At 38.8% G+C, this 23848-nt stretch overlaps 1 protein-coding gene across 1 annotated transcript in view; it reads left to right on the top strand.

Annotated features, from left to right (window-relative positions):
* Window positions 1–23848, top strand: part of LOC111150483 (diacylglycerol kinase kappa) — a 175976-nt gene that overhangs the window by 21548 nt on the left and 130580 nt on the right. The gene's annotated exons all lie outside the window — the stretch shown is intronic.

Genomic DNA, 23848 nt, shown 5'->3' with positions numbered 1-23848 from the left:
TGGCACCAATTTAATTTATGCTTGCCTCTAGCAAGAATGTTGATAACACTTGAGTGATCTTCCTTCAGTCATCAAGGATGATGAACTTTCATGATCAAAGAATGAGAACTTGCAGTCTATTGCTAACTTTATTCCAACTTTTGAAGAAGTTGCTGCAGAAACTTAAGCCCTGAAAGAGGCTCTTTTCATTTGGAGGCTCTCCTAGGGAGATATTTTAAGCAGATAGTAGAACTACTAATTCAATATCTACATAGGATTTTTCCCTTTAGGTGGAGGACTAAAGAAATGTGATTAGATCTCAAAGCTCCCTTTATCATTTTTTTCACCTGGACAGAAAAGAAAATTTTAAAAAAAGAAAGAGAAGAAAATGATTTTTTGTGTTGCTTTTCCCTCACCCCTTTCGATAAAAATTGTTCTGAAGCTGCTACCAAAGAATACTGACGACTGTATTTTCCTGGTATTGCCTTGTAATTTGATGTTATAGCATAGCAAACATGGCAGACACAATCTCTGCCTCAGGCACATGTCTGATACATGGATTTCTATCCATGAGACAATGTGGAGGGAATAAGTCTGTTCTGTTTATGCACTGATGTTACAACATTTGTTACTATTAAGAGACTTGAGCTCTGACATTGAGTTTGGCTGCTTTGAGAAGGTCTCTAAGATCCTAAGGCTCCTCATAATGGGTGACATCATATATAACCAACTCTCCATCATTAGGTGAAATGAAGACAGATTTGGGTATTTAATTTATAGTGCCAAGTCGTCTTGAGATTTCATGAAGGAGGTTCATGGTGGAGCATGTCTCTTGTCCTCTGGGAAATTCTTAAACTCAGTAGTTTAAAAATAACCTTTGAATTTCAGGGAAATTCATTTAGATACTGCTGCGGTTAAGTGGTTGTGTTTGCTAAGCATACACCTCAGAGGACAGGCAAATTATTATAAATGACAGTACAGAGGCAGCATTGCACTTCTGGGAAGTGTAAAGCTAATCCAGTTTATGTGTCATCCTGCAACTGGATCAAGTTCTGTGCATAGATGACAGTCAGTGGAAATCTGCCACTTAAAGCTCACCAGTGGAACAAGGTGGGCAGTATCAAAAAGTCAGGGCAGCAACATCTGAGTTTCCATCATACCTCTACTTAACCTGTGTTGGAACTATGTAGATTATAAATATTATTAATTATTAATATTATTTATTAATATATAATGTTAATATTAATTATTAATATAATATTAATATTAATTATTAATATAATAATAATTATTCATTATTATAAAGATTATTAAAGCTGAAACTCAACAGCCAGTATACAATGAGGTGAGGTCATCAGAAGCCTAGAGAATAGATAAAGAGAAGCTTCCAAAACACACTGAAACATAGCATGACTTGGCCTTGGATTTCTAGAACATGAGAGTATGCTCCCAGTCAGGAGCTCTCAGAAGCAGAGTATCTTTTTACATATTGAGCCAAATCTTATCTTAGTTCCAAATGTATACAAAACACCTGGCATGAGGTAGATACTCAGTGGATAAGGCTGGCCCCAAGCATAGGGTTTGTGTTTAGAGAGTTTTCCCACACTGATTATTGACAACCATTTATATACACGACTCATCATCACTTGCACCTGTACTACAATCCAGCATGAAGGACAATATGCTCCATGTTTTTCAAGTCCAAAAATCAGAAGTCCATAATACACATTTTCTATGATTTAGGGAATGGAAGAAGAAAAAAAAACATATAAACCTAGTCATTCTTTCTAGGCTAAAGTCAACCCTAGAAACTGACTCCGGATTGCCAGAGGGAGTTTTATGGGAAAAGTATAGTATAGCTGGAGAAGTCAGGCATGAAAGCCTTAACTCACTGTAGGATCTGTTCAATCATTCTATGCTCTACATGTGTCTGAGCAAGGGCAAGCATCATACCAATAGCATAAATGGTAGCACTGGGGTGGTTGTGAGTCAGGTCAGATCTTAAGACCAGAGTATTTATTGGCTTTTCTTTATAGGGAGCCTGGTAACCAGAATATGTGCATGACCAATTGCATTCTTTGCTCAGAGGTAGAGGATATCTGTTCTCTGCATGTGACTTCTTTTTAACTCTGAGGTGGAGGGAGGAAAGCAAACTAAGTAGTAGTCAGCCTTCTTTCTCCTCAGTGTCTTTTAGTCCAACTGCTATTGAACTCTGTCTTTAACTGTTTTTTTTTAAAGATTTTATTTATTTATTTGACAGAGATCACAAGTAGACAGAGAGGCAGGCAGAGAGAGAAGGGGGAAAGCAGGCTCCCTGTGAGCAGAGAGGCTAATGCGGGACTCGATCCCAGGAACCTGGGATCATGACCTGAGCCGAAAGCAGAGGCTTAACCCACTGAGCCACCCAGGCGCCCCTGTCTTTAACTGTTTTAATTGAGGTTTCCACCACAGCGGACACTTCCTTTGTGGGATGACTATTGGTGGGTCATGTGGGGGTTTCATCACTTTTGGGCAGACCTTTCTTTGCTTCTGCTTAAGGAAAGAGAAAGTGGGAAGAGAGGAAGCTCTAAATGGGTAAATCTGAGATGCTGTTATTTCCTGTCTCCCTTCTGATGACTACCTGGACTGCCATCCTGAGGGGTACTTGGGTTTTGGTGTCATCATGTGTTTTAGCATGCTAGTCACACTCCAGAACTTGGACTTCCTGCCCAGCAACAGCAGTGTAGTGGTGACTTTAAGAAGGAAGTTGATTTTTGAAAGATTTTATTTATTTATTTGAGAGAGAGAGACAGTGAGAGAGGGAATGCAAGCAGGGGGAGTGGGAGAGGGAGAAGCAGGCTTCCCGCAGAGCAGGGAGCCTGATGCAGGGCTTGATCCCAGGACCCTGGGATCATGACCTGAGCCGAAGGCAGCCACTTAATGACTGAGCTACCCAGGTGCCCTGAAGTTGATATTTTTATTGAGAAACGAAGCTACTGTTAGCAGCTTGTTGAGGCTATAGGCTGACAGCAATGAACTTCATCTTACCCTGCCCCTGCTCTAGAAGAAAAAGACCTAAGACTCACTATTGTTATAGATACCACTCAGTTAATTCTAATATCCTGACAATTATTTTGCCAGGGTGTGAATACAGAGGCACCTCCCCCTTCCTCCCAACTTCACAGTTCTGGGCAGTCCCACTGGGGCAATGAAGACCATTATTCCCAGGGAATCCTACAAGGGGAATTCTAGGTCAGGGAGCAGGATGAGGCCCTTAGCTTTTGCTGGAATACAGTTTTGTTCACTGTTGGGACACCTTTCACAGTGACTCATAGTAGGTGCCTGATCTTTGAGTCATCACTATTAAGGGATGCTGGTCATCCAGTCTTAATTATGAGCCCTTGATAGTTATACAGACTTTACAGACCATAAGAAGAACAAGAGAATCTATGTGGAAGCTCACCATTCCCTACTTCATCCCCTCTGTGTATTGTGTCCATTTGTGGCTCACTGTATACTTATGCACATTCATATGGATTTGCCCCTGCTGATATATGTTTCTCTTCCTACCAGTGGGAGTTAGTGTTTCTGTGTAGGAGTCTGGCATTGTGCTTTTTAGTCAAGTCCTATGAGGAGCATTCTCAGGAGAATTAATAGGACAATTTGTTTAGAAAACACTTCCCACCCCCAGATGTCCCTAAGCAGACCAAAATGATTAGAAAAAGGACTAATCAAATCAGAACTCATTGGGAAGTTCTCAGAAGATCAAATAGCCCAATTCCAGATTAGACATTTGGGATCTAGAGAAAGGTATTTGGGCTAGAGCCTGCAAGATGGAGGTACTGGGGATGTGATGATAAAAGAGAAGAAGAGAAAGGAGGTTTGGTAAAAGGTTAAAAAGAACAACAAATAAGGACATAGCCCCTGCCAGAAGCCTAATTTCTCTTTCAATGTTTGCAAATGCCACACAAATAGCTCTTGCATTTGAGCTGTCCAGGTGGCTGGAGATCTATTTGTTTTGCATTTAACCAAGGGTCAAAGGATCTTTGCTGATGTTTTTGCTTAAGGGTTCCAGATAAACTTTCTACCATGTTTATCTGGGGGTAGACTGGAGTTGAGGTTGTTTGTTCAGTACTTAAGTTATTTTTTTGACCACCTTTAAGTGACTCCTTTGGGAAAAAAAGCAACATTTATGTCCTGAAGGATTTCCAAAAAGAATACAAAAAAGTTGGGTTACTGCCCCCTCATTCCTGACTCTGAGAGAATTTACCATGGGGAGCCAGGCAAGTCACTTGGACTCTGTTTTCCCTCGTCTCAAAGTGCTATTGGGCAAATAACCAGAATTGGTCAAATAGTGGTACAAACTAAGGCAAAGTATCAGAGATCTAGCTCTATCTCAAGCCAGGTTAAGTTTTAAGGGCAGATAATAACAAGTCGGTGGTTGGCAATATAAACTCACGGACTCTGGTTGTCCTCATATGGAACATCTAAAACCGTGTTCTGCTGTGAGTTCCATTTTACTGAATTTGATTCATGTTATCTTACTAAAGTAGGTATTTCAAGCATTTGTTGTACATTGGTCTCAAATCTCAATTTCTGTAAAACTGTATACTGTTTCCCCAGGTGCCAAAGAATTTCAGATTTTAGACTTTTTCCCTGTGTATGACCACATACTTTTCAAGGTATAAATTTCACAGATTTATATAACATATATATATAATATATATATATATATTATATATATATGAGTCATGGTTCTCTATTTAGTTTTTCTAAATAGAAATAGTATAATTTAAAGAGGAATTGTAACTTTATGAGCTATTTTCCCCCTGTTAACATCAGAGATAATAAATAAACTCTCCTAGATAATATATTTTGTAGCATTATACTCAGCATTAGGAGCTGTATTTCTATAGATTCCATAGTAGTACATATACTTTAGTAATTACGCACAAGCAATAAGTTAAAATTCTTCTAGTTAGGCCAGTCAGTGTGTGTGCGTGTGCACACATATAAAAGCTTCCAAAGGCATGGAAGATAGCAGAAAGAACTTCATGGGCAATGTTTCTCCAAAGGTGTTATATAATATGCATATAATAATATGGTACCAAAAACATGATTCATAAAAATAAAAGTTGATAAGCCAGACCTCATTAAAATGTAAAACTTTTGCTCTGTGACTTTATTAGGAGGATAAAAAGGGAAATTACAGACTGGGATATTTTCAAATCACATTTCCAACAAAGGGCTTATTTCTATAACACATAAAGACTCTAAAATCTAAGTATTTAAAAACCAAAAAATCTAATTAGAAAATGGGTAAAAAACAGATATTTCATCCAAGAGAATATACAGATAGCAAATAAGTACATGAAAAAATGTTCAATATCATTAGCCATTAGGAAAATGTAAATTAAAACCACAATTAGATGTTACTACATGTCTATTAGAATGGCTGAAATTAAAAAATAGTGACACCACAAAATGCTAGAGAGGATATAAAGACACTAGATCACTCATTATTTTTTTTTATTTTTTTTAAAGATTTTATTTATTTATTTGACAGAGAGAGATCACAAGTAGGCAGAGAGGCAGGCAGAGAGAGAGAGAGAGAGAGGGAAGCAGGCTCCCTGCTGAGCAGAGAGCCCGATGCGGGACTCGATCCCAGGACCCTGAGATCATGACCTGAGCCGAAGGCAGTGGCTTAACCCACTGAGCCACCCAGGCGCCCAAGATCACTCATATTATTGATGGGAATGTAAATTGGTACAGGCACTCTGAAAAATAGTTTGAATGTAAAATGGTACAGACAATCTGAAAAATAGTTTGGAAGTTTCCTTTCAAACTAAAAACAGATTTGCCATACAGCCCAGCAATTGAACTCTTGGACACAGATTCCAGAGAAGTAAAAATTTATTTTCAGGTAGAAATGTGTACACATATATTCATAGAAGCTTTTTTTAATTGTTATGTTAGTCACCATACAGTACATCATTAGTTTTTGAGGTAGTGTTCCATGATTCATTGTTTGAGTATAACACTCAGTGCTCCATGTAATCCATGCCCTCCTTAATACCCCTCACCAGGCTCACCCTTCCCCCCCTTCTAAAACACTCAGTTTTTGTTTCCCAGAGTCCATAGTCTCTAATGGTTTGTCTCTCCATCCGATTTCTCCCCCTTCATTTTTCCCTTCTCCTAATGTCCTCCATGTTATTCCTTATGTTTCACGAATAAGTGAAACCATATGATAATTGATTTTCTCTGTTTGATTTATTTCACTTAGCATAATCTCCTCCAGTCTCATCTTTGTTGATGCAAAAGCTGGGTATTCATCCTTTCTGATGGCTGAGTAATATTCCATTGTGTATATGGGCCACACCTTCTTTATCCATTCATCTGTTGAAGGGCATCTTGGTTCTTTCCACATTTTGACTATTGTGGACATTGCTGCTATGTTCATAGATGTTTTATTCATATATCCAAACACTGTAAACTACTCAGGTATCCTTCAATTGTTGAATGGCTAAACAAATCATGGTACATGCATACCATGGAATACTACTCAGCAGTATAACTTTGATGAATCTCAAGGAAGTTATTCTGAATGTAAAAAGCTAATCTCAGAAGGATACATCCTGAATAATTCCCTTCATATAACAATTGTGAAATAATAAATTACAGAAACAGAACAGATTGGTGGATGCCAGTGGTTAGGGATGGGAGGGGCAGAGGCAGTAGTATGGCTATAAAGGAGTAGCGTGAGGAAAATCTTGTAGTGATGGTACAGTCCAATATCTTGATTGTCATGATGTTTACTCAAAGCTACACCTGTGATAAAATTGCACAGACACACACACACATCGAGTTTATGTGTAACTGGTGAAATCCGAGTAAGTTCTATGGATTGTACCAATGTCAGTTTCCTGCTTTTCATATTGTACTATAGTTATGCAAGCTGGTAACATGGGGGAGGGTGGGTGAAGGGTGCACAGGACTTCCTTGTACATTTCTTGGAACCTTCCTTTGAATTTATAATTATTTCAAAACACTTTTTAAATGTCTAAAAAAACCAAGAGTAACATTTTTTCGTTGCTCTGTATTTTGTTTTCTATGTAGGGCATACTTATTTTTTTTAACTTTATGTATTAAAAATAATTACTGTATATTAAAAAATAATTTCCCATCTTTTTGTGCCTAAACATAGCATGATGTATTTTAAAAAGTGCAGCTTATAATGTAAAAAGGTATTAATTCTCTGGCATAAGAATGTGATGGTGAAAATGGGAGGTACCAGAACACTGCTAAAACCAGAGTTTTACAGCCCACTGTTAAATGTAATTAACAAATTTCATAGTGTTGTTTGTTTAGGATTTTGTAATAATCAGTCCTCAGTTGTGGCACGATTGATCAAAATATACGTTTGGCTTTTAGAATGTATTTTATACTTTCACTTAAATGTGGTTATATAAGCCCAGTGACTCCCTATTCCAATCAGAAGGCAGATCACATCTCATCTTAGACTCAAAGTACCCAACCAAGGTAGAATGACTGTCTTGAGACTTGAAAAATATGTATTTCACGTGTTTTTAGTTCTTAGTTGCTTTAGGTTGTTTATTATGTGGTGAGATGGTCTTGTGACATTTACCTTGAGGAAATTAATTAAGCATTTCGATTCAAGAGGACTTTTTTAGGGCTATAGGTTACATTAGACTTTAGAACTCAAGAATAAAGAATGTTATCAATGGACTTTCTCAAGATCCTTTGTTAAATTGTCTTAGTGAGACCCCGAAAACATTTTAATCCAGGAAAATGGTATAATTTTTATTTATTTATATCAGCTTACCAAAAGGTTTATACTTAAGCTAATATATACCTACAAACATATTCTGGAAAAAAACCATGCAAGTGGCAATAATATAAACTGAACAGAATCTGTAACACACTTTGACGTTCTTAAATGCTATTGAGAAAATATGACATTTTGCCACAGCTAAACTTGGAGAAGGAAAAGCACTCTAAGTGTACTTATTGAAGCAATGAGTTATAAAAATGATACCCTATGTTCTCATTGCCTTTGTAGGATGCTGAAAGGATAAATCAGGCAGAGTATAGAAAATATTGTAAGCCTTAAAGAAAATGTAACCTTGATTTTTTTTCTCATACAGTGAAAGCTTTTACACACTGAATTCTGCCTTCTTGATACCCTTCACTGACATCTTTTCCTCTACCATTTTTCTCTTTGATTCTCCTATCCACTCACTCCAGAACCACCTTCTTTCATCCAAATACCCATATACCTCATTTCAAGCTGTCAATCAACATGTCCTCTTAACCTCTGAATATGCGTTTTGAAAGACTTGTATATGTGGGATTCAATTAGAAAATTAAGATAGACTAAAGGGCATCCCAATCCACCTCAAGTCCTTGAATTAGGAGATGGTATGTGCATATACTCTACATATTTGGGGGTCAGTAAGATTGTCCTCTTTCATATTTACTCAAGGTTTATGAGGTTTTCAGGTTACATTTCCCTTGTTATTTTTCATTATATAAGGAGCTACTTCCGGCTAAAAATCATGTGAGTTTAAAAAATCAGTGAATAACGAGCCTGGAAAAGTCTTACCTTGCCTCCAGGTCTGGAGAAATTAAAAAGCCCATCAGCTGGGAATATCACAATACCACAGCTGGGAAGTTCGGCCCATCAGGAAAAGCACAGAGATTATACGTAGGTGGAGTATTTTCTTATAGCTGATTTCTCTGCAATAAACCAGAGAGCGTTCATTGGCATGGGCAATCTCTGCCTATTCTGCACTCACTTCTCTTCATTAAAAGTGCTCTTAGTTTTCTACCGGTCTCATGTTGGTAGAGCAAATATTTAGTTGCTCCTGTTGAATTGAGAGCTAAGTAGAACAAGCATTTACTTTCTGTGCATCAAGGCTAAAAGGAGGAGAGGAATCTTTTAAGAAAAATAAGAGCAGCCATTTGGAGGGGGTAGCTTAAGTATATAGTTATAAGTATATAGCCATGAACAAGGAGATGGGTTTGTTGACTATGATGTCCACTCTAAATATCTTAAGGTTTTGAAAGGTACACAGATAAAATGAGAAGATGCATTTGCCAGTTTTCATTGTATAACTGTACATTTAGACTTCCCTTGAAAGCCCAAGGCACATAAATGGCAAAGTAGAAAAGAAGGGTTAGAATTTGCTTTAGGTTGGCAGAAGTTGTTATGTAGCTAGCTGTAGACTTCTGGGTTCTGTCCCGTAAAGCCATGGGTTGTGCTAGTTGGTGTGTTGACACTCTGCTTTTAATTGTTTGTTCTGTGGGAAATGATCTTGTGATACTTACCTTTATTTCATATAACTAGTTTTGAGTTTGCAAGATCAGATGTCTACAAACTAGTCATTTCTTCCTACATAATTGGCCTGGAATTAGAATACGCTATCAGAATAGATTGCCACCAGGTAAATGGTGGTGCCTTAGTTATAGCAGATTATAGCAGCTCTTGAAACTATTTCCCATAGTTGTGATTAATGGAATATAACAGAAGAGGGTGTTTTCAAGTCAGTCATCCTTTTGGTTCTTCAAAAATTGCCTTGCTGTTTTAATATAAACATTAGAGAAGATTAGACTCAAAATGTCTATGTGCTAAATTTAAAAAGATTAAAAAAAAAAACACTTGGAAAAAAAAAAAAAAAACACTTGGGTTCACTAATCTGAGCTTTTCTAATCACTACTTACTTCAACACTGCTTTCTCTTCCAGGCTTGAGAAGCACATTTCTCTTAGCTCACCTTAAATCTTCATATCTACAATCAGAAGCCCTTCTGATACTCTAGGTTCTCTTTTTTTGGGGTGTGGGGAGAAGTTCAGAAGTCCCAGCACTATGAGTATGGGCATAGCGGACACAAATTCCTCTATAGACTTAAAATTGATTTTCTATTTATAGGCTTTGTTTCCTTCCCCAGTGATCCCTGCTCTGTTATTCATGGGAGGGAGAGAGCCTGTGCTCACATGAACGGATCCTTAAAAATCAAATTACCCTAACCTCTGGTAGTAAAGACCCACTGGGTTTGGACAATTAGTATGTAAATGATGTTGTCAAATTTGGGGCAAAACACTGATTTCAAATTGAACCCCTCAATATCCTGTTGCAACCACATATATACTCACACTCAACAAGTCTTGTATTCCAATTTAGGGATCAAAAAATATTACCACCATATCCACAGAGGGAAAAAAGAAGTAAGTATTGGATTTGTATGTAGCACTAAGCACTTTCATGTATTCTCTTGATCTTTATTAAGAGTTGAATGTCATTGTATGTGTTTTTGTAAATAAAAACACGGAGGTTTATAAGTTAAATTACTTGCCCAAGGACAAACACATAATAAGTGATGGAGCTGAGTTTCAAATCCAGGTTTACCTGACTTCAAAATAATACACTCTCTTTTTATTATACTTAATTGGCTTTTGCCTAAATATATATGTTTGAAAATATAAGAAATCTCATGTGTTTCCTACAATAGCAAGTGGCTTATAGAGCCAATTAATAAGAACATTCAAGAATACCCTTCCTCATTGTTCTCCCCAGGTGTGTTTTTTCTGCACTCAATTTCACTTTATATACATTCATCAACTACCTGCTATGGGTAAGTTGTGGCACTCTGGGCACTGTGCTGGTCAGATATAACTCAGCCTTATTTGTGATTTACCAAGAGTCTTGTGCTGCAGTTTGCCTTTCTGACCTGCTCAGTTTTGAAATAATTTCTATTCCTGAATCCAGGAGCTATCCTTGCAGTCTAATTTGGTAGGAGGCTACTTTATGGCAATAGACCTGAGCAGTATTAATAGTTTTGTCGCTTATGTCTTAGTCTTCCCTTGAAGAAACAATGCCAAATGTTAGCATCTTTATCCGTAGTTCACAGCAAAGAGATGGCAACTTGGGGAAGTGACATGACTTGCTCATATAGCAGATTACTGATGGAGTCCACACTCCATGGAATTCAGAGTTTATTATTCCCACTGTCTCTCCCAGGTGCCATATTGCTCCCATGTACAAATGCTTCTCTGAAAACTCCCAAACTGGATCATTCAGATCTCTTGTGGTTTTAGAAACTACCTTCTCTCTCACCTCAAATCCACCCTTACTTTCTAGGAAAGAGGGGCAATGTGTATAGTATACTGAGTAGAAATGTGTCTAGGCTTTGTAATTAGACAGATTTGGGTTGGCAGTCATCCCTCTTTGTAAATATGTATGATCTTGGAGAAAGTGGTTGACCATTCCGAGTTTCAGTGCCTTATCTGTAATATGAAGCCAGTAATACTTACTTGGAAATACTGTTGTGAGTATTAGTACTAATGTACACAATGTGACTAGCAGGATGCCAAGCCATAATGGACACTTCAGAAAAGGTATGGATATCAGACTTGTGTCTGTAATAAGATAATTAGGAATAAACTTAACCAAGAAGGTAAAAGACCTGTACACTGAAACTATAAAACACTGATGAATATGATTGAAGACAACACAACCAAATGGAAATGATACTGTATGTTCATGGATTGGGAAAGCAAATATTGTTAAAATGTCCTTACCACGCAAAGCAACTTACAGAATTAACAAGTACATGACTTTTTATCATATGTATGAAGAGATGAAAGGAGCAAGAGGGATTAGCTGTGTCTCCATATTTCTCTGTGTATCAATTTTGGTGTTTGTTTATTGCTATTGGTCTGTTTCACACTGTACTGCCCCCTGCCACTTCCCCTGCTCCTCCCCTTTCCTAAGCAAGTTGGATTGTTAGGACCTGTTTCCAATTAAATGTCAGTCCCCTCACCCTCCCAGAGGACAGTTTTGCCTACTGTTTATTTTTTGTGTGATGCAGCTTTAGCTGTCCCCCAGATCTTAGCTAATAACCCTTCTTCCCATTTTAGTCAGTGCTACATTCTCCCCAGCAACTCTGAGCAGGTTGCTGCCCACATTGATTAGGCCAATCTCAGAGCTAATGAAATGGTGACTGAGAGATGGTTCCAAGACCAGTGGGAATTCTATGTATGCATCCTTGGTGGGAAAACAAGCATCTTTTGTCATCTACAAGTCTGTGAATGATCGCTGCCATTCCCAGTCACTCTTCCAAGGTAGCACACTCATTTTATTCTTATCTCTTTTCTATTCCTCTCTTCCTCCCCCTTTCCAGGGCTGCCAGCTTGAGTTATAATACCACTGACCTCTCCCTTTCTCTCTCTCTTTCCCTCTCCCTTAATGCATTTGTACTTTTCTGGATAAGCTATCAAGAGTTGAGCAGCACAAAATCCAGATGGTAACAGTCAGCTTTGCTTTAAGCCCTGGCCAGTGGGTGTTAGAATTTGATTACTGTAGTTAGTAGCCATTTAGAAGTTGAGCAGTCTTAATCCCTTAAATATAGCCTGGCTAGAGACGGGGGTTGTAGTTTTACCAGATGTTTGCCTGCAGGGAGAAGTTGGAAAGGGATGCATATCTGGTTGGTGTTTCAGCAGGGAAATAAATGAAGGTCCAAAACTATGAGAAGGGTAGCAGTAGGTCTTAGGGTAAAGCACCTGAAAGGGCTTTAGCAAGTGGCTCCTGAGGGGGAGACAGCAGTAACAACAGCACTCTCAGTCTTTTCTAGTAAGATCCTTACACAATGCTTTTGTGTAATAGTTGTATGGCCAAGTTATTGTTTTAATAATTGCTACCAGGAGCTGTTCAGGTCAGAGAAGAATTTCCCTTTGGGCCCAGCATGGTATTACCCTCATTAACCATGAAGATATCTGCTAATAATGCACTTGAGTATGCCATATTTCCTTACCAGAGGTGACAGTAGAGAGTTATACTGCAGGATGGAAGAAAATGGATGAGAACGGGAACTTAGACTTTGAAAATACAGATGACTAATTAAAAAGATATAAAATAACACCAAAAACAGAAAATGTAGAGATACAGTGAAAAGAGCCTTGTACTGGGAGTTAGGAGGCCAGGGTTAGTTTACCACATAGTGACCTGGGCAAGTTACCTACTTCACTTGGATCACAGTGCTTTCTCTGGAAAAAAGCCAATAGTATTACTTACCTTGCCTACTCCTCAGGGTTGTCTTCAAAGCCAAATAAGAATCTTCAAGATCTTTATAGCTGATAAAGTGCTGTGTAAATTAAACAATTATTATCACCTTAATTACTTTAGAATTTCATACTAAAAACAAAACCAAAACTGAACCAAAACAGCTGTGATTCAAACCACGAATCTCCCCTCATATCCTGCCTCCTTTTGTCAAATGACATGGAATAGGGTATAACTTGCAAAGAGACCTGTGATTTAAGCCTTTCTTTTTCTTTCACTGAGGGAATAACTGATTTATAAAACTTATAAACTTATAAAACTCCAAGAGAGATTTTAGCTCTGCCATTTATTAACCTACATGGGAAGCTACTAAAGTTGTCCAAGCCTCAGTTTCTCCATCTATAAAATAAGGATTGTTACAGCACATACCTTTTAGGGTTGTTTCTGGGATCAAATGAGATAATGCATGTGACATGGTTTTACATGCCTTTAGTAGTAAAGGCCAAACAACTGTTAGCAATTCACATTATTATTACCATTACTACTACTACTACTACTACTACTACTACTACTGCTACCACTACTATCACCACCACTGCTAAGGAATCTTGTCCCTGGTGGCCTTCTTTGGCACAGCTTTTTAGCTTTGTTACTTGGCCAGTAATTCATCTGGAACCAAAGCCCACAAATATAATCTCTCCCTTGACAAATTAGTGTTTCCTGCAATCACAGCTCTCCCCTCCCATTTCCCTCCATATTTGGTGGGCTGCCAAATTACCATTGCCTCCAGGTGAGGCAATTTTACTCAGCCAGAGAGTCCTCTGCTCAGAGGCAGCTAAGGTATCCACAGGTTTAGGGGCTGAGTGAAGTGTCCCATGGATCTGCCTCTTACCCTACCCTGAAGTCAATCCCACTTCTGAAGTGCTTTTACCTGAGAACTTGCTCCTGCTCTCACCTATCACCGGTGGAGCAAAGTGGACAAGGCACACACACACATACATACACACACCTCCAACACGCACACATGCCTCCCATCACCCCCCACACAGAGGTACTAATGAATTAATGAATTTCATCTTCCCTAGACCACTACTGCTGCAAGAAACAAGCAGAACCAACTGGTTCTAGTATCTATTTCTGTCTACCAACCTCATGATTTTTGTCAACACCACTTTATAAAACCCAGAAAAAATAAAAATGAAAACTCACACAACTCCTCTTTATTATCTAACCACTTCATCACAAGAGGACCTATTAGTGTATTCTTAGGTCCTGTTCATGCCTTCAAATAGCCATCTCCATGGGGCCAGTTTGGCAATGAGGCAATCTCCCCAAATCCCCAAGTACATGGGTTAGTTGATATGGGCTTGTCACACCCACATTATGAGGCACATTTGAAGACATGATTAGAAAGAGACAGGTATTTTTAATAAAGACCAAAGCACAGAAAGCATCAATTGAGTCTTCAGTGTTTCGTTCTTTGAGTGAGTTGTATGTTTACAAGGTTCCTTTGGCACTAGGTTGCAAGCATTTTAAAACACCTCTAAAGGCTAAAGTCCCCAGCTTTAAGAGCTCCTAGGTATGGTATATAGCATGTTGTTACAAAGTATAAAAATATGCAAAATTTGAAATTATGACATTTCAGGCACCTCTCCAAAGGACTGTGATTTTTTTCCTCCCCATTTATGAGTCATTTGCAGTATATGGTCTACTCCAGCTAAACTAGTGGGAAATCTGTAGACATTGAAGCCCATAGCTTTTCCTATTGGGTGAAATGGTGGCCTCTGGAGGGTGAAGAAGTGGATTACAGTGATTCCCAGGTTAGACCTGACACCCAAGCCAGAACATGGTGACCACCTTGTAGCTGCTTGGTATTTGGACGGGACAGGCAGTAAAGTCAAACAGGCCCGGGTTACTATGACTTGAACTAGTCACTTAACCTCTCTAAGCCTCAACTTCTCCACATCTCTTACAGGACTGTTACGGTGGGCGTTAAATGAGATAATGCATGTAAACCAAGGGCTAATCACAGGCATTTGTTAGCCAAAAATGACTCTCTTCCTTTGGAGGGGGATAGTTGAAGAGAAACTTGAAGAAGAAATCACTGCGCTGGCTGCTTCAATGAGGACATCACCAGAGTCAGAACAGGAACCACTGATCTCATAGGAGGTGGTTAGGATATCATGTGGCTTGGTGGTGGGATCCCAGAGCTGGAAGCAGCAGGTGGAGTGTCCCCAAGAAGAAACACCCACAGAAGAACTTAGCCATTGTTGGTAGCTGGTAGGTGAAATGGTGGGGAATAAGGCAGTTGGAATAAATCATTCCTTTTTTTTATTGGAAACAGTCATTCCTTTTAAGTTGGTGGCACTAGATAATTGATGCCCTGGTGTCTGTGATCTTGGATAACTTGAAGACCAGGGTCCAAAATTATCTGATATCTTTCATTTAGGGACCTTGTGTGACCACTTAACTTCCTTTTCTAACCATTAGCAACTGTGCTATAGCAACAGGAGTCTTCCACTAAGCTCCCACTTAAACTATTCATTTCACTGGGTTTCCTGTTTCTGAGCTTTTAGTTCTCCCAAGGCTCAAAACCAATTCTCTTTTCCCTAGTTGACATCTTTAGTCTTCCCTGCATTTGCAGAGGAAAGACAACCTTCTGCCTTACCATAAGCTACTTTTCTCCCCAAACTTCCAAAGCTCTGACCCAACCCTTCCTCATGATCCAGCTCTTAGAGCCAATCTATTTCCCTGCTGGTCTCCTTGCATCCCTTTCCCTGATATCCTGCTAGAGCCCCCGAAACTATGCATATGTTCCAGAAGGCACTTCCCATACAAAACAAACTCAGTGGCTGTGGTTATAGGGCACCTTCACTCCCACTAAAGAGTTAGTGAAGATTCCCCACACCACTAAAATAGAGTGACCCGAAGCCCCAGTCCTGGTCCTGCCACTAATTTTCTGTTTGAATTGGGTAAGTACAGTCCCTCTTAGGGCCTTATTTTCATCATCTCTAATGGGGTGAGGAGGAAGATGATTAGTCATTGCTAAGGTCTAGCTCTGAAAATTAAAAGGCAGTTTTGCAGCAAGAGCACAGATTTTGAACTACATAAACCCCATCTTCATATTCCCACCTTCAGCTATCTTGCTAGTCCCTTATAGCAGTGAAATAGCATGTTGAAGTCTGCACAGTTCAAGGCAGCAAACCAGCATGCAAATCTTTGTATAGGTCTGGGAGGACTCAGCTGAGCTCTTCCCCCTTCCTGGCTGCTGCTGGTCCCAGAGCAATTATGAAGAGCCAGGTTACTGTTTTCTGCACTTTGTCAGCCTCAGTCCAAATTACTCACCTCCTCCCCAACCCCCAAGCAATTAGTGGTCCTTACCCTTCCTAGGAAACTCCAACAATAGAAAAAGGAAAGGGAGAGACATAAGAGAGATTTGAGAAGACATATGTGTTTGGGTTTTATCGTCCCAGTAGACTAGTTTTAAAGTTACCAACCCTTGATATTTATCTTATCAATGTACTTACACCAGTGCAAAATGATATGTATATACAGAAAGTCACTGCAATGTTGTTTGAAATAGAATAATATTTTAAACCACTTCCACCAATAGGGGACTGTTTAAGTAAATCACATTACATCCATACAGTGGAATGCTATGCAGTTGTAAAAAGAAATGAGGCAGCTCAGTATGTACCAATATTGAAAGGACTCCATGATGAATTAGGCATAGAAAGTGAGAAACAAAACACTCTGCATACATGAAGGCAAAATAATATGTGTATGTATGTCTGTACATGTGTATAAAATATCTTTTGAATGATGTGTGAGGAACTGGTTAAAGTTTTTGCCTATTCAGAAAAAAATGTAGCATCATTCTCAACTTTATTTTATTTCACTAGTAGAGAATAGGAACATGGATGATTGTCTATATAGTTCTTCCTTAGCACAAGAAATAGTGAGAGGGATTTGCAGCTATAGTCGTTACAGACCTGAGCAGTAGAAAGATCTGACTCTTCAATGTTAAGGTGACCAACAGATTTTGGTTTTCCCATGACTCTCCTGGTTTTAGCACTTACAGTCCTGGGAAAACTGGAACAACTGGTCACCTTCACATTCTTCTGCTGCAACCCTTAGCCATCCAGAGTTGCTAGTGCCAAGGGGAAACTCCCATTAGTGGGATGAACGAAACTGTGGCACAAGCCTCTGCCTCCACAATCCAGGAGGGGCTCACACTCATAGAGTGGCAGGCACATGTTCTGTGAGATATCCTCATCTAACATGACAAGGAAATTGGGGCTCAGAGAGGTTAAGTGATTTGCCCAAGGTCACACAGCTAGTAAACGCTGGAGCCAGTCTGTCTGACTCTTGCCATGTCAACAGGACCCTGGGGTATGTTAAGCTTTCAGTGAAACACCAGTTTTGGTCTTGTTTAAAGCCTAAAGCACCCGAAGTTACATTTTAACCAAATCAAACATTGTTGCTCTGAATCAACTTTGACAGGCCATTTTGGGACATGGCTTTCTTCCCATCACCTCGGCCCCCAAGGCAAAGAGAAGAGATGTTCCAGGTTTTCAGACTGAAAGAGCCATAATCAGGAAGCTGGCTTCCCCAGCTGTGCTCATGGTGGGAGTCCTGTTCTCAACTGAAGAGTGGTAACCTACTCCTCTCCCAACTTGATCCACCTCCCTCCCAAGATCAGCATGAGAAAGTAAAACAGAAGAACACCAAGCTAGTAACAGGTAGTGGTACATGTCATGATGCTTGCCTACTCTTCAATTGGCTGGGGGTAGAATTCAATTTGGCTATGTAATAAGAGCTCCTTTTGCTAGGAAACATTAAAGAAAAAAAAAACCTAAAGCCTCACCCATCAAAAGCTCACTGAGCCACAGTAAAACAGACGTAGCAGATAGTCACAGCTTTGGGGATTTGGGAAGAATATAGGAAAAGGTCACAACAACAGCTGTACTTGCCCTTTCTCAATTAAGCAGCAGGCAGGTGTTAATTATATATAGGAAATTTGGCTGTTTTGTAGACCCTGTTGAGATATTTTGTAGAAGATATTTAATAAATATGGGGCAAGGGAAATCTTACCCGCACTGCTGGCAATTAATTTGTACATGCTGAGTTGCAGAGCATCAGGGAGAGAGGTCATCTGTGCCAGGATGCAAGAGTTTCTGGGAATAATGGAGATTGACTTCTCAAAGAAGACCTGAAAGAAAACTGAAGCAGAGCTTTCCAAAGCTCTAGCTTCCTCTGCAATTGTTGTTACACTTTAGGCAAAGACATTTTGTGTGAACCTGAATTACCTATACTTTGATAAGTTCTGTAATCTCGGATTTGAATGAAGCTGATCCATCTCTGTGGTAGCTGGACTCAACACCACACTCACTCCCACTACAAAACAACCAACCTTGAGACTTTAAGAGTAGACACTACAGTGTTTTGGTTTTAATGTCAGATAAAACTGGCAGGAAGGAGTAGGAGGCTTGCCTGCAGTATGTTCTGGTTTAAGAAACATCAGGTGGATCACATGGCATTTCAGTATGTACAAGGATCCTATGACCCTTCCTAACTTCTTCCTATCTGCAGTGTCAAAACATTGGCACAGAAATGTGGCAGCTTGGACCAAAAAGATTATTGGTGTACTCCATTTTTTGTGAAATAGTTGTATGCCTGTAAAGGTGGCCACCAAGAAAAATTTTACATATAGAACCTATTCCTCATTGCCTTTCATAATAACATTAGAGATGGATTCTACTGACAAATTTTTTGCCCCAAGATGCTGCGAAATCTCAGAAATGGAAAACAAACATTGACAATTTTATTTGAGAGGAAAAATTTCAAGCGCCTTGATATGTCTAAGAAATAAAAATATATGGTCAAGCCACTTAAACTGCAGCTCAGGTTATCTTTCATAGGGCAATATTGAGTTAGATGCCTTCACTATCAACTTCAAAGAGCTGCTGAGAGGATTCAATAACAAAAGCAAAAGTACTTTATCAGTTGAAAGTGCAGTATACATGTGAATTCTCATTACTCTTCTAGTCAATCCTGGACAGTCACTTTATTTATTTTCTTAATTATTTTTATTAACATATAATGTATTATATATATTATATATACATATATATAATATATTATATAATATATTATATTATATTATAGACCTGCCCCAGGGGTACAGGTCTATGAATCATCAGGCTTACACATTTCACAGCACTCACCATAGCACATACTCTCCCCAATGTCCATAACCCTCTCCCTACCTCCTCACCCCCCAGCAACCCTCAGTTTGTTTTTTGAGATTAAGAGTCTCTTGTGGGGGTGCCTGGTGTCTCAGTGGGTTAAGCCTCTGCTTTCGGCTCAGGTCATGATCTCAGGGTCCTAGGATCAAGCCCTGCATTGGGCTTTCTGCTCAGTGGGGAGCCTGCTTCTCCCTCTTTCTCTGCTTACTTGTGATCTCTCTCTCTGTCAAATAAATAAAAATCTTAAAAAAAAAAAAAAGAAGAGTCTCTTATGGTTTGTCTCCCTCCCGGTCCCATCTTGTTTCGTTTTTTTTCTTCCCTCCCCCGCACAACCCCCTGCCCTGCTTCGCATATTCTTCGTATCAGAGAGATCATGTGATAATTGTCTTTCTCTGACTTATTTCACTCAGCATAATACCCTCTAGTTCCATCCACATTGTTGCAAATGGGAAGGTTACATTTCTTTTGATGACTGCATAGTATTCCATTGTGTGTGTGTGTGTGTGTGTGTGTGTGTGTGTGTGTGTGTATCTCACATCTTCTTTATCCATTCTTCTGTTGATGGGCATCTAGGTTCTTTCCATAGTTTGACTATTGTGCACATTGCTGCTATAAACATTCGGGTGCATGTGCCCCTTCAGATCACATTTGTATGTTTAGTGTAAATACCCAGTAATGCAATTGCTGGGTTGTAGGGTAGCTCTATTTCCAACTTTTTGAAGAACCTCCATACTATTTTCCAGAGGGGCTGAACCAACTTGCATTCCCACCAACAGTGTAGGAGGGTTCCCCTGTCTCTGCATCCTCGCCAACATCTGTCATTTCCTGACTTGTTAATTTTAGCCATTCTGACTGGTGTGAGGTGGTATCTCACTGTGGTTTTGATTTGTATTTACCTGATGCCTAGTGATGTGGAGCACTTTTTCATATGTCTGTGGGCCTTCTGGATGTCTTCTTTGCAGAAATGTCTGTTCATGAGTCTTCTGGCCATTTCTTGATTGGATTATTTGTTCTTTGGGTGTTGAGTTTGATAAATTCTTTCTAGATTTTGGATATTAGCCCTTTATCTCATATGTCATTTGCAAAAATCTTCTCCATTCTGTCAGTCGTCTTTTGGTTTTGTTGACTATTTTCTTTGTTGTGCAAAAGCTTTTGATCTTGATGAAATTCCAATAGTTCATTTTGCCCTTGCTTCCCTTGCCTTTGGCAATGTTTCTAGGAAGAAGTTGCTGTGGCTGAGGTCAAAGAAGTAGTTGCCTGTGTTCTCTTCAGGGATTTTGATGGATTCCTATCTTACATCAAGGTCTTTCATCCATTTTGAGTCTATTTTTCTGTGTGGTGTAAGGAAATAGTCCAGTTTCATTTTTCTGCATGTGGCTGTCCAATTTTCCCAGCACCATTTGTTGATGAGATTGTCTTTTTTCCACTGAACATTCTTTGCTGCTTTGTGAGGATTATTTGATCATAGAGTTGAGGGTCTATTTATGGACTCTCTATTCTATTCCACTGGTCTATGTGTCTGTTTTTATACCAATACCATACTGTCTTAATGATTACAGCTTTGTAATAGAGCTTGAATTCTGGAATTTTGATGCCGCCAACTTTGGTTTTCTTTTTCAACATTCCTCTGGCTATTTCGGGTCTTTTCTGGTTCCGTATAAATTTTAGGATTATTTGTTCCATTTCTTTGAAAATGCATTGATGGCATTTTGATAGGGATTGCACGAAATGCATAGATTCCTTTTGGTAGTATAGACATTTTCACAATATTTGTTCTTCCAATCTATGAGAATGGAATATTTTTCCATTTCTTTATGTATTCCTCCATTGCTTTCATGAGTCCTTTATAATTTTCTGAGTACAGATTCTTTGCCTCTTTGGTTAGGTTTATTCCTAGGTGTCTTATGGGTTTGGGTGCAATTGTAAATGGGATTTAATCCTTAATTTCTCTTTCTTCTGTCTTGCTGTTGGTGTATAGAAATGCAACTGATTTTTTGTGCATTGATTTTATACCCTGCCACTCTGCTGAATTCTTGTGTATGAATTCTAGCAATTGTGGGGTGGAGTCTTTTGGGTTTTTCACATAAAGTATCATGTCATCTGCAAAGAGTGAGAGTTTGACTTCTTCTTTGCTGATTCGGATGCCTTTTATTTCTTTTTGTTGTCTGATTGCTGAGGCTAGGACTTCTAGATCTATGTTGAACAGCAGTGTTGATAGTGGACTGTCCTGCCATATTCCTGACCTTAGGGGAAAAGCTCTCAGTTTTTTCCCATTAAGAATGATATTGGCTGTGGGTTTTTTATAGATAGCTTCTATGATATTGAGGTATGTACCCTCTATCCCTACACCATGAAGAATTTTGATGAAGAAAGGATGCTGTACTGTGTCAAATGCATTTTCATCATCTATTGAGAGTACCATATGGTTCTTGTTCTTTCTTTTATTAATGTATTGTATCACATTGATTGATTCATAGATGTTGAACCAAACTTGCAGCCGAGGAAGAAATCCTACTTGGTCCTGTGAATAATCCTTTTAACGTACTATTGGATCCTATTGGCTAGTATTTTGGTGAGAATAGTTGCATCCATGTTCATCAAGGTTTTTGGTCTGTAATTCTCCTTTTTGATGGGGTCTTTGTCTGGTTTTGGCATCAAGGTAATTCCGGCCTCATGAAATGAGTTTGGAAGTTTTCCTTCCATTTCTATTTTTTGGGACAGTTTCAGGAGAATAGGTATTAATTCTTCTTTAATGTTTGGTAGAATTCCACTGGGAAGTCTTCTGGCCCTGGGCTCTTGTTTGTTGGGAGATTTTTGATGACTGCTTCAATCTCCTTACTGGTTATGGGTCTGTTCAGGTTTTCTATTTCTTCCTGATTCCATTTTGGTAGTTTATATGTCTCTAGGAGTGCATCCATTTCATCCGGATTGTCAAATTTGTTGGTTTGTAGCTGCTCATAATATGCTCTTATAATTGTTTGTATTTGTTTGATGTTGGTTGTGATTGCTCCTCTTTCATTCATGATTTTATTTATTTGGGTCCTTTCTCTTTTCTTTTTGATAAGTCTGGCCAGGGGTTTATCAATCTTATTAATTCTTTGAAAGAACCAACTCCTAGTTTTGTTGATTTGTTCTACTATTCTTTTGGTTTCTATCTCATTGATCTCTGCTCTGATCTTTATTATTTCTCTTCTTCTGCTAGGTTTAGGCTTTCTTTGCTGTTCTTTCTCCAGCTCCTTTAGGTGTAGGGTTATGTTGTGTATTTGAGACCTTTCATTTTTCTTAAGAAAGGCTTGTATTGCTATATACTTTCCTCTCAGGACTGCCTTTGCTGTGTCCCACAGGTTTTGAACCATTGTGTTTTCATTTTCATTTGTTTCCATGAATTTTTCAATTCTTCTTTAATTTCCTGGTTGACCCATTCATTCTTTACTAGGATGCTCTTTAGCCTCTGTATATGAGTTCTTTCCAACTTCCCTCTTGTGATTGAGTTCTAGCTTCAGAGAATTGTGGTCTGAAAATATAGAGGGAATGATCCCAATCTTTTGGTACCAGTTGAGACCTGATTTGTGACCCAGGATGTGATCCATTCTGGAGAATGTTCCATGTGCACTAGAGAAGAATGTGTATTCTATTGCTTTGGGATGAAATATTTTGAATAGACCTGTGAGGTCCATCTGGTCCAGTGTGTCATTTAAAGCTTTTATTTCCTTGTTGATCTTTTGCTTAAATTATCTTTCCATTTCAGTGAGGGGGTATTAAAGTCCCCTACTATTATTGTATTATTGTTGATGTGTTTCTTTGATTTTGTTATTAATTGGTTTATATAATTGGCTGCTCTCATGTGAGGGGCACAGATATTGAAAGTTGTTGGATATTCTTGTGGGACAGACACTTTAAGTATGATATAGTGTCCTTCCTCATCTCTTATTATAGGCTTTGGTTTAAAATCTAATTTATCTGATATAAGGATTGCCACCCCAGCTTTCTTTTGATGTCCATTAACATGGTAAATTGTTTTCCACCCCCTCACTTTAAACCTGGAGGTGTCTTTCGGTCTAAAATGAGTTGCCTGCAGACAGCATATCAAGGGATCTTGTTTTTTTTATACATTCTGATACCCTGTGTCTTTTGATTGGGGCATTTAGCCCATTTACATTCAGGGTAACTATTGAAAGATATGAATTTAGTGCTATCGTATTGCCTGTAAGGTGACTATTACTGTATATTGTGTCTGTTTCTTTCTGGTTTATTACTTTTCGGCTCTCTCTTTGCCTAGAGGATCCTTTCAATATTTCCTGTAGGACTGATTTGGTGTTTACAAATTCTTTTAATTTTTGTTTGTCCTGGAAACTTTTGTTCTCTCCTTCTATTTTCAATGATAGCCTAGCTGGATATAGTATTCTTGGCTATGTATTTTTCTCATTTAGTGCGCTGAACATATCATGCCAGTTCTTTCTGGCCTGCCAGGTCTCTGTAGATAAGTCTGCTGCCAGTCTAATATTTCTGCCATTGTATGTTACAGACCTCTTCCAGAGTTGCTTTCAGGATTTTCTCTTTGTCAC

This window comes from Enhydra lutris, unplaced genomic scaffold (assembly GCF_002288905.1).
Source record: "Enhydra lutris kenyoni isolate GAN:26980312 unplaced genomic scaffold, ASM228890v2 scaffoldscaffold23, whole genome shotgun sequence".
Classification (NCBI taxonomy): Eukaryota; Metazoa; Chordata; class Mammalia; order Carnivora; family Mustelidae; genus Enhydra; species Enhydra lutris.
The sequence above is the reverse complement of the archived record's forward strand: the minus strand, read 5'-3'. Positions and strand labels throughout refer to the sequence as shown.